The sequence below is a fragment of the Engraulis encrasicolus genome, chromosome 18, assembly GCF_034702125.1.
Source record: "Engraulis encrasicolus isolate BLACKSEA-1 chromosome 18, IST_EnEncr_1.0, whole genome shotgun sequence".
Classification (NCBI taxonomy): Eukaryota; Metazoa; Chordata; class Actinopteri; order Clupeiformes; family Engraulidae; genus Engraulis; species Engraulis encrasicolus.
In genome coordinates, this window is record NC_085874.1 from 19,204,751 (window position 1) to 19,214,990 (window position 10,240).

Here is a 10,240-nt window from a genome sequence, read left to right on the forward strand (position 1 = left end):
CAATAAGATGGACATAAACAAACAACAATCAGATAAACAAAAGAGAATCTGCAGATTCAAATAAAATAAATAATTAAAAATAAAATATATATTGCAGACGGTTAAATCTGCAACTACATTCACCAGATATAATCCAAATGACAACTAGGCCAAATCACCCGGGTGAGTAGATAGAAATATATAAATAGGTAATAGAAACTATAGCATGACACGTTGAATACAGTGTATTACAAAAGAAGAAGAAGAAAACAAAACAAAACAAAAGAGTCTCATTCATTCAGTTATATCAACAGTTCTTATCTGAAGGCCAGGCTCGCCACAGCTGTTGGGGTTCGCCTTCACGGTGCTTGAAGGCGATCGCACAGCAGCTGAATTCACTTGAACAGCAAGAATCGATCCAAACGAAAGACCCGGCCTGTACAGGCCAAAACAACATTAAAATCGGTTCTCTTCAAGATGTAAATACATATATAGAACACACACATTATAATACAGAACGCTTCCATACATTCAGAACAATTGAAGTGAAGCTAAGTGCAATACGGTATAGTAGAGCCCCATGACTGCTTTTAAAACTAAATTAATCACTCACCAGATATCGACGTGGAAAGAAACACACTGGGTTTGGACTCGGACACTCGGACGCCAATCCGGTCTTCAACGCTTTTGTTTTTATGAGCACAAGAGACATGAAGTTATAAACGGATCATTATGTTGCTAACCGTAACGTTTGGTTGCTATGTAAAATGCTAGCGACCGACTAGCCACACAGTGTTGACAGATACTTACAAATAATCTTCACGGTTTAAAAACCTGCGACGTTCACGACTCTTCACTCCACCAGTGGAGTAAGTAAACACTTTTATCGCGAAGATGACTTTCAATAATACACTATTGAATGGTGTATTTTATCGGAGGTAAGCTTAAATCATTGGACATCAGTAGACGAGGACAAACGGAAAGTCTTTCGAAGAATGTAAACAGCCCCACGAGCGGACTAGGTTCCCATGGCGACGTTATGACTCCACGAGCAGATGACCTGGGTTACACATACATTTTCATTTTCATATCATTTGCACAGGTATTCTTTTTGTAAATGTAAATATATCCCATGTAATGAGAGAGACAAAGGAAGAGAGGGAAAATGTCTCTTCCACTGCCTGGGCAATAGTACAAATCCTAAAATGATAATCAGCAGATGTGTCAATCAGGGCTTTGAACCGTTATTTTTTTCCAAACGTTCCGTTCCGAACAGAAACGGAATTATAACGTTTCCGGTTATGAGTTCCACCAATAAATTGACGTTCTCGAACCGGTTAGAACAAAAAAATATTGTTCTTGGAACGGTTAATTTCGTTCCTGACATCTGATAGGCCTAACTGACATTAATTAACCAAGAAAGATGGAAGTGCAAATGAGTCAGCCTACAATCCAAACTGTTTATTCAAGTGGATGAAAAGAATATCCTCCAGAATTTTGTCATTCAGGGACGACCTAAGCGGAGAAGCGGAGAATAAACCTTAATGAAAAAAATGCGCGCTCCATGCTGACTTGGGTCACGGGATGGACATTGTGAGTTTGTGCATATTTGAAGCGGTCATGGATGCACAATAACGTAGAACATTCTCAGTGCGCTTTAAAGGCGCTTCTCTGCAATGTCTTACAATGATGCAATGGAAACTCTGCCCTTTTGTATGACAGTGGAGTGGTTTGTCTTATTTAAGATGTGGAGTGGAGACTTTGTAATTCACAGCTCTCTCTCCATTCAATCAGAGAATGTCTGATGTCACACAGGACGTGAACCTCAGCCGTCATGGTAACGTGCGCAGAAAAATAATTACTTTTTTGTTTTGTTTGAGCGGAACGGTATTAGCCGGTATTAACCGGTTACCATTATTTTTAAATAAGTGTTCCCGATCCAGAACATAAAAAATAATAAAGTTTCCGGTTTCGTTTCTGTTCTCTGTAAAATACAAAAAGTTCCCGGTTTTCGTTTTCGTTCCTTGAACCGGTTCAAAGCCCTGGTGTCAATACAGTAGTCCTATATCTGATGCACAAATGCTAAAGCAAACTAACAAATGGCTGCAGCTGTACGGATTATCACTCTGTGTTTGCTCAACTTGGATGGTATCTAACAGGAGAAAATATACATTTGTAGCCTGGCAAAGCAGACTTGCCATAGCATGAACGGCAGGGCAACTTACTTTTTAATGCTTAACTGGCTGCAATGTTTTACAGTGTGTATATACACATACTGTACATTTCAACACTGTGCGATCTGGTTCTTGATTGTGATTTGTGGGGAGGGTACTCATGCATTTATTTGCGTTATTCTACTTATCAATTTGTGTGTGTGTGTGTGTGTGTGTGTGTGTGTGTGTGTGTGTGTGTGTGTGTGTGTGAGCGGGGAGGGGGGGTTTGGGGGCTTCTACAGGAAGAGCACATCTTTGCACTATTTGAAGTTGGGGTGTCAGAGTGATACCTTCATATGTGTAACCAAGTCCAGTTCGTTTATACAGGCAGGGCCGTAACCAGACATTTTCAAATACCGACGTCAAATACTGCATGCTGTGGCCTACTGCATACTGTACATATAGAATGCTTCAAACACGTCAAACTCGTAAGTTTGTTTTCATTAATCACTGCCTTGAGGATAAATGGGGGTGGCGTATACAGACTGAATTTATCATTGTTGATCATAGGCCTATATCGATTTTCATTATAAATAAATTTTACATTACTGAAAAAAATACAGAGGACATGACCTCTGTGTCCTCAATGGTAGTTACGGCCACATGACCACATTTTCAGCTTTGGCAAGGGAGAGGTCTAAAACTACACACGAAAACTAGATAGGCCTATAGTGTGCAGCGGGATCGCATACAGTACATGCATCAGGAAACCGCATTGTGTGTCCGAGTCCGACCTTCCCACAAGATCGCAGCTGGCGGAAACAATACAATGAGGGTCAGCTGATCTGACTCGCTGGAGAAGGTCGTTGTCTGTGTTGTCTCACTCACTGTGCCTCGGAATGGATCAAAACCTGCTGATGTCTCTGAAACAGGCCAGCTGAGTGACATTGAGTTGTGATACTCAGATCATGTGTGCAATCTGACATGGAATACAAACACTTAAATGATCACAAAGTGCCTGAAGAGCAGGAGTATATTATAGCAGAGTTTCTCAACTGGTGGGTCGTGACCCAAAAGTGGGTCGCGGAGGGGTCATGGGTGGGTCACGGAGCCTTGGTGTAAAAAAAAAATGTAATTCTAAATTTTTTAAAAAAAAATCCAACTTTTCCTGCAACAATTTACAACTTTTATTTTGATAGGCTAGTGAACTCTGTGTCATCTGTCGTCAAAGATACAATTTGATTTTTTATGCGCGATAGATAGCGTGCAACCTGTCATTCGAGTCTTGGTTACATTTTGAGAATTGCATTGAATTGACTTGAACGCTAAAAAAATTGGGTCGCGACCGAATGAGAGTGGAAAATGGTGGGTACCAATACTGTTCCAGTTGAGAACCACTGTATTATAGTATAAAGGTGTCAGGTGTGTCATCCTAGTATATATCCACTAGTAATAGTACAATACATTCTTCATGTAAATGCACGTCCAAAACCACATAGGCCTGCACGCAAACAGCTGCTTTGTCTCCTTCTTTTCTCAAGGTACATTTTGTTCATCCTCTCAATTATCTGAAAAGTTTGACCTGCCAAATTCTCACTTTTCTAGATATCTCAGAGTACGACATTTTGTGCAGAAGAATATTCCTTCCTTTCCACACCTTCCACCCATCAACACCATTGATAATCTTCTCTCCCTGTCTTCACACCGAGAAGGTCTGATCAATAACATCTCTCCCCATTCATTGCAAGAAGTTAGAGAATTATAGGAAGAAGACCTTGGAGAGGAAATGTGAGATGATCAATGGGACGCAGCCCTAGACTTAGTGCATACCTCTTCCCCCTGTGCCTGGCATAGTTTAATTCAGCTCAAAATCCTCCTGAGAGTGCACTGAACCAAAGCAAAGCTGGCAAAGATGTTTCCCAATATGGACCCCTCCTGTCCCCTTTGTCAAAATCAACCTGCTGACCTCTGACATATGTTCTGGTCCTGCCCACTCCTGCAAGCCTTTTGGACAGACATTTCTAATGCATATTCAGTGATGAGAGACATTAGAATCTCCCTTAAAAATGACTTTTATATTGTCATAGCCAGATACTCCTACATTGGAAGGAGCAAAGGCCCTCGACTAGTGGCGAAACAATTCCATACAGGGCTCCAGTGCAGGCACTGATGGAGTCCCCCGTGCGGCTCATGAGGCCTGCCAAGGTCACAATAGGGCCCCCACATCCAATACAGGAGGGCCCTGGGCCCCGGGGCAAATGCCCTGCTCGCCCCCGCTATAGCTCCGCCCCTGCCCCCGACATTTAGGAGGTGGATTAATGACAATGTCTTTTTTAAAACTGGAAAAAAATATGTTATGCGCTGAAGGGCTCCATACAGCAATTTGAGAGAACTTGGAACATTTTCCTTAGACCCAATTCAAGAGCAATAGATGACCCCACCCCTCTTTTTTGTCTCAATGTGTGTCTGTTACTTTCTATAGGCTAGCTGATGGTTGGTAAATGGGTGGGGTTTTGGGGAGGGTTGCTCACTGAGTGCATAATGGAAATTGTATTGTCCTTTTTATGAAGAAAATCAATAAAAACTGTTAAAAGAAAAAAAAATAGAGGTCAAAGCCAGCTTGAGATGTGACCTTCACTCTGTACTGTACATAGTGAAGGGAGAGGTGTAAGTTATGGCGACTGGATACCATGTGCTCGGTCTACTTCTGTGGGGGTTGACTACCAATCGCTTCAGTGGATGGAACCGCTCATGAGTGCTCACTCATGTGGAATTTATGTGTGATCTTCATCACTGACTTCATGCGGTGGGGTTTTCTGTTGACAAGGTGATATCCCGTTCTGCGACTATAGTACAGAGGGCACGCAGAAATATAAATTATATTTCCACTTAATTTGATTTAGTGCCAGGGAGTGCTTGTCACTATCCACAAATGTATGGCAGTGCATGTATGGCTGTCAGACCAGTGCAAGGGCAATGTTGGAAAGAAGAAAGTTGTAATGCATATTCTTCTGTGTAGAATACAATATGGATTTTTTTTCTATGTTAATTTACTTTCCATTCAATGTATTCGCATCAATTATTTACTGTCACAGTAATTTAAGATGACTGGAACATCTGAGGTCTGCTGATTGGGTGGCCTATAAGAGCCTTCCCATCCGTATGCTCTCACTCTCACTCTTGGGCTCACTTGCCTGACGACTGTATGGCCATGAGCCGGCAGACGCCTTGATTGCACCACCCTTGTAGCCTGATTATCATTGACTTTCAAATCTCTTCGAGACTTCTGACCAAGAGCATAACAATTAACATTTCCCAAACAGCATTTCCCAAACGACCTCCCTTGGTTTGCTAATGGTTGTTTGCTTCCCAACAAAGTGGCAGAAAGTACTTGCATTGCTCTTGACCTGACTGGTAGCAACGCTGAAGGTGTTGCGTCACTAGGAGGGCATGGCCTGACTAGCACCCTTGCACCTTTAACAATACTCATTTACTCTTCGGTTAATTCACTTTACTGATAGGACATACATTTTTGATAGTGAATAAACACTTTGTTATGCTTGAAATGTACAAATGGTTGTGGCCTCCCTCCCTTCATATCACTGCCACTTACGAGCAAGTGGTTTTGACAGCAATGATGTTGAGCTTCAAATTATAAATTACAGAACGTGTAGATTTATAAGCCCACCTAGGAAAGTCCATCTCCCTTCTCCCTCCCTCCCTCCCTCTTGTCATTGTGACACAGCACTCCACAGCACACAAGTGTTCACTGCACACACCGAAAGTGCATTTATGCCTCACCCGTGCAAGGGGACAGTGCAGCGGGACGGTACCATGCTCAGGGTAGCTCAGTCATGGAGGAGGATGGGGGAAAGCAGTGGTTACTTACTCCTCCCACCAACCTGGCGGGTCGGGAGTCGAACCGACAACATTTGGGCTACAAGACTGACGCCCTAACCTCTTACCCATGACTGCCCATGATTATGAAGTTCACACCCTTAAGACAATGCTGTATCGTTTTGTACTATCAAACCTCTCTCACAGGCAGACAGATCCAGCAGTGTGGGTGTGTTGTTTAGCCTGTTTCTCTCGCCTCTGCTCTGGATAGCAGTCACCTTGCCTCACATTTCACTGTCCCGCCTTCCCTCTCCTCTGATACAGTTAGGAGGACAGTGGCTTCAGGGGACAGGCTCCAGCCCAGGCCAGATAGCCAATGAGACTCCACAAGGAATGGTCATCACAGCGCTGTGCATTGTTCTCCTCCCCACCACGTATGATACGTCAGTCAAGCAAGAGTCTCTCTCTCTCTCTCTCTCTCTCTCTCTCTCGTTTGTCCACATGTGTGGGGGTCAGGATGTGTCTTTCCATCTGTGTGTCTGTGCCTGTGAATCTGCTTGTGCGTGTGTGTGTGTGAGAGAGAGAGAGCGAGAGAGAAAGAGAGAGGGAGAGGGAGAGGGAGGTGTAAAGAGACGGGCTGACCGCAGTGTCACCACAATGCGTTGGTGAGTGTTCATATGGGACGTCTCGTGAAGTGGCTCCTGCTGTGTTGCTCCTGAGGGCGCCCTTGCTGTGTCCCTTGCCGTGGAGATGCTTTTCACATTTATTTAGCACCAACGCCAAATGTGGACTCTTGTCAAAGGCACAGTTTTTTTTAACACAAACACAAACACAAACACACACTCACATTTACACACACACACACACACACACACACACACACACACACACACACACACACACACACACACACACACACACACACACACACACAGTGAACACTAAGATTGTAATAGAAAGTGTAACATTTCCAGTTCAGTCACAGGAAGCAAAGCAATTTCTAGTGTCCTTCTTTGTGATCAATGTTTTGACAAGTCAGATAGGAGGCAGCTGATTGCCTTGCCTTTCAAAGCGAATCTGATGCAATTAAAAGCCACCCAATTTTGATTTTCACATATTTGCAGTATTTCCAAGCATTATTACCTCTGCCAAGGAGGTTATGTGATCACCTGAGTTTGTGTGTTTGTTGTCTGTGTTTGTGTGTTCGTTCGCTGCTATTTCACTGCCTGCCACAAGTGAGCACTGAGCACCGGCGTGCCTGCGCCTTTTCTCAGCAACACCTTTTAAGGAACAGGGAGAGACACTCTCCTTTGCCGCCAAGTGCATTTCATCTAAAAAGTTGTTCATCCACAGGCAGCCTTCATCCGCAGGCAGCAAACAATCCGGTCAAATTAATTACCGCCACAGCCAAAAATGAGGAATTTGATGTGTGGCCTATATGTTATCATTGCTGTTGCGAGAAGGACAGTGACGACCCCCGCAGATCGTTTAGGTTCACAATAGGCTGTCGAATTAATTACGTTATCAAAAATATGGAATATGTAATTGTGTAAGTTCACAATGTTGTTGTGGACTGTGACTTAGGTTCACAATGCTGTCAAATTAATTAGGCTATGTTGCCAACATTTTATAACTGTACGTCACAATGCTGGTAAAATTCATTAGGCTACATCCCCTTCGCTACATTTAAAGTTAACCCCAAGTTGTTTGCGACAGGGATCAGAAAGCCCGACAGCCTGTAATGGCCAAGCACCGGCGAATATTCCACACGGGTGTGCCTGCGCCTTAATAGCCTATAAGGAATGGGACTCAATAGTTCGACGCCGTGTCGCCCGAGGGGTTGTACGTACGTCTTACGTCATTTAGAGCAGAGCAAAGATGTGCGCGTCCCCACAGACAGCTGACGGCTCTGGAGACGGTGCAGACTGCAGAGTATATATTTAAACAATCTCTGGTGCAGAGAGGTTGATAGCCGGAATAGGCCTACCTGTTGTTCAGTTTCAGTAGGTTATAGTCCCATAAGGAACAGGGTGGGACTGTCTCCTTTGACGTCAGCTCCAACACCAGTGCTATCAACCGAAAAAGTTGCTCATCATCAGGTAGCCTAGCCTAGGCTACACCCGCGTTGAAGTTAACAAACAATCATGTGAAATTAATTACAGCTGTGTGAAGTGGAAATGAACTGTTGCGAGATGGACAGTGACCACCGCAGATCATTTTGGTTGACAATTCTGTCAAATTAATTGGGTACCATTAAATACATGACACCCCCTTCACTCAATTTAAAGTTAACCCCAGTTTCGAGATGGACTACAAAGCCCGTGGACTGATTAATAACGGTCAATTGTGATTTTCCATGAGGAATGCGGGGAAGGAAATGTCGCTTTAGCCGACAGCGCCAATACTAACCAGTGGCCCATGAGAATGATGCATATAGCCTACCATCGTAGGCAAAAAAATAAGCCTAACCCTTCTGTGGTTGTGTCAGTTGTGTTGGTCAAAATCATTACATTCCCTTCACTAATTAGGCTATAATTAGGCTAGGCTTTCTATTAGCGCGTGATAACAAGCTTTCAAAGCAGGTTGATTTTGCAAATGAACTGACATGAATGTGTCATTTTGCTAATTTGACAAATTTGACACAGGCATATGAGTGATTCTAAGATTCGACTGCGCTTTTAAGTCCATGGATTTTATTTGCCAATTCCACTAACTATTAACTGCATCCAATGATGTTTTGGACATTAGTACACATTTATCGTTCACATATAATACAGAAAGTGTAGACATTGCATTATTTCCCTCATCAAGAATGAATATTTAATACTGGTTTTGGGCGTTTTCATGCCGTCCTGTTTTCCAAATGTCAGATTCAGTCTTCATATTAGCATGTAAAGAAACTTGTTTTGCCCAAGACGATTGCAAATGTTGATTCACAGTAATCATCACAATATGACACATAAGAGCTGTATCCCTCCCATGTTTGGCTTAAGGCACCATATATTTTTTCCAAATTCTTCACCTTTCACATCAAAGAAGTCTCTCCCACTGTCCTGTCTCAAAAAAGCCAGCCAAGAGTATGTCAGGCCTAATTCTGACAAAAATGAAGGCTAATGGGACTCATACTCTGAAGTCAAGATCCCAAGATCAACCATTTTAGAACTGATAGCTTCAAAACTATATGGTGTTGGAGATGAAGAATATGAAAAAAGAGAAATGGTGCATAAAGTGAAACATGGTACAGATACAGTTCTTATGAGGAGCTGCATGCATGCTGCAGGTGTTTGAGGGCTTTTATCATTGATTAAATCATGAAGTTAAACATGTATTGCTCTACGAATAGCGAATATGTCACCATCTCTCATTGAACTCTATTGATTTTCATTGTGTTGCTCTCCATGATTACAATGACCCTAAACATACACCTAAGGCCAAAGTTGATTTTCTGGAGAGGTGAGAGTGATTCAGTAATTAAGTATGACACCCAATCTGCGTATTTGAAGTGTTTTGAAGTGACTTATCTGCTCATTTTCACATTATGTTCGATAGGCGACAAAACTTTCGTCTTGTGAAAATCTGCCCTGTCTGTGTTCAATAAAGGGTCAATCTTTCGTTGGTGCATGAAATTTATTTTTGTACATACATTTTCATTCAGGAGGGTTGTAGCTTTCCTATGAGTGACTTCTGAAGCCAAGTGATTAATTGAAAGTCAGGTTATTAGCTGTTATTCCAAACAGATGGATAGGCGACAACTCTTTTGGAGGCGAGTGTATATACTGCACCCCTTGCATGAAGTGATATAATGTGTACTCTAGGAATAATTATGATGTTTATTAAAGTCCGAGATTACCGACTTCGACTGGTCTAAAATTCAGGGCTGGTATTAGCGCAAGGGGGCCGGTCCAAATTGCGTTAGGGCCGTGGCGGCCCACTGGGCATTTGCCCGGTATCACAGATTGCCAGTCCGAGCCTGAATACATGAATTGATTAAGGTGTTTTGGTGGAACTTCTGAGGTCCTCAGTTAGCACGACACCATAAAAATGGCTGAAATGTCAAGCCATGTTACCATCAATGGTGTTACGCATCAGCTATGACAGTTGAGGAGGAGTATGTTTTTGCCAATTTATCACCATATTGATATACAAACAAACTAAATAATTTGTGTTCTAGGGAGATGGGTTTGTCTGCTCTGTTTTTTCTCCAAAAAAAGTGCCGAAATGTTCCCCTGCACTGTTGACCGTAACACAGTTGAGTAACACGGTTGACTGTT

The 10,240-nt window shown here is 42.7% G+C and overlaps 1 long non-coding RNA gene across 1 annotated transcript; it reads right to left on the reverse strand.

Annotated features, from left to right (window-relative positions):
- Positions 1-278: 278 nt before the first annotated feature.
- On the reverse strand, positions 279-907 carry LOC134468485 (uncharacterized). Its single transcript, XR_010038813.1, has 3 exons — positions 790-907; positions 593-663; positions 279-415 (listed from the first exon to the last, which is right to left on the reverse strand). It is a non-coding gene; the product is annotated as an uncharacterized LOC134468485 (long non-coding RNA).
- Between the last annotated feature and the right edge of the window lie 9,333 nt (positions 908-10,240).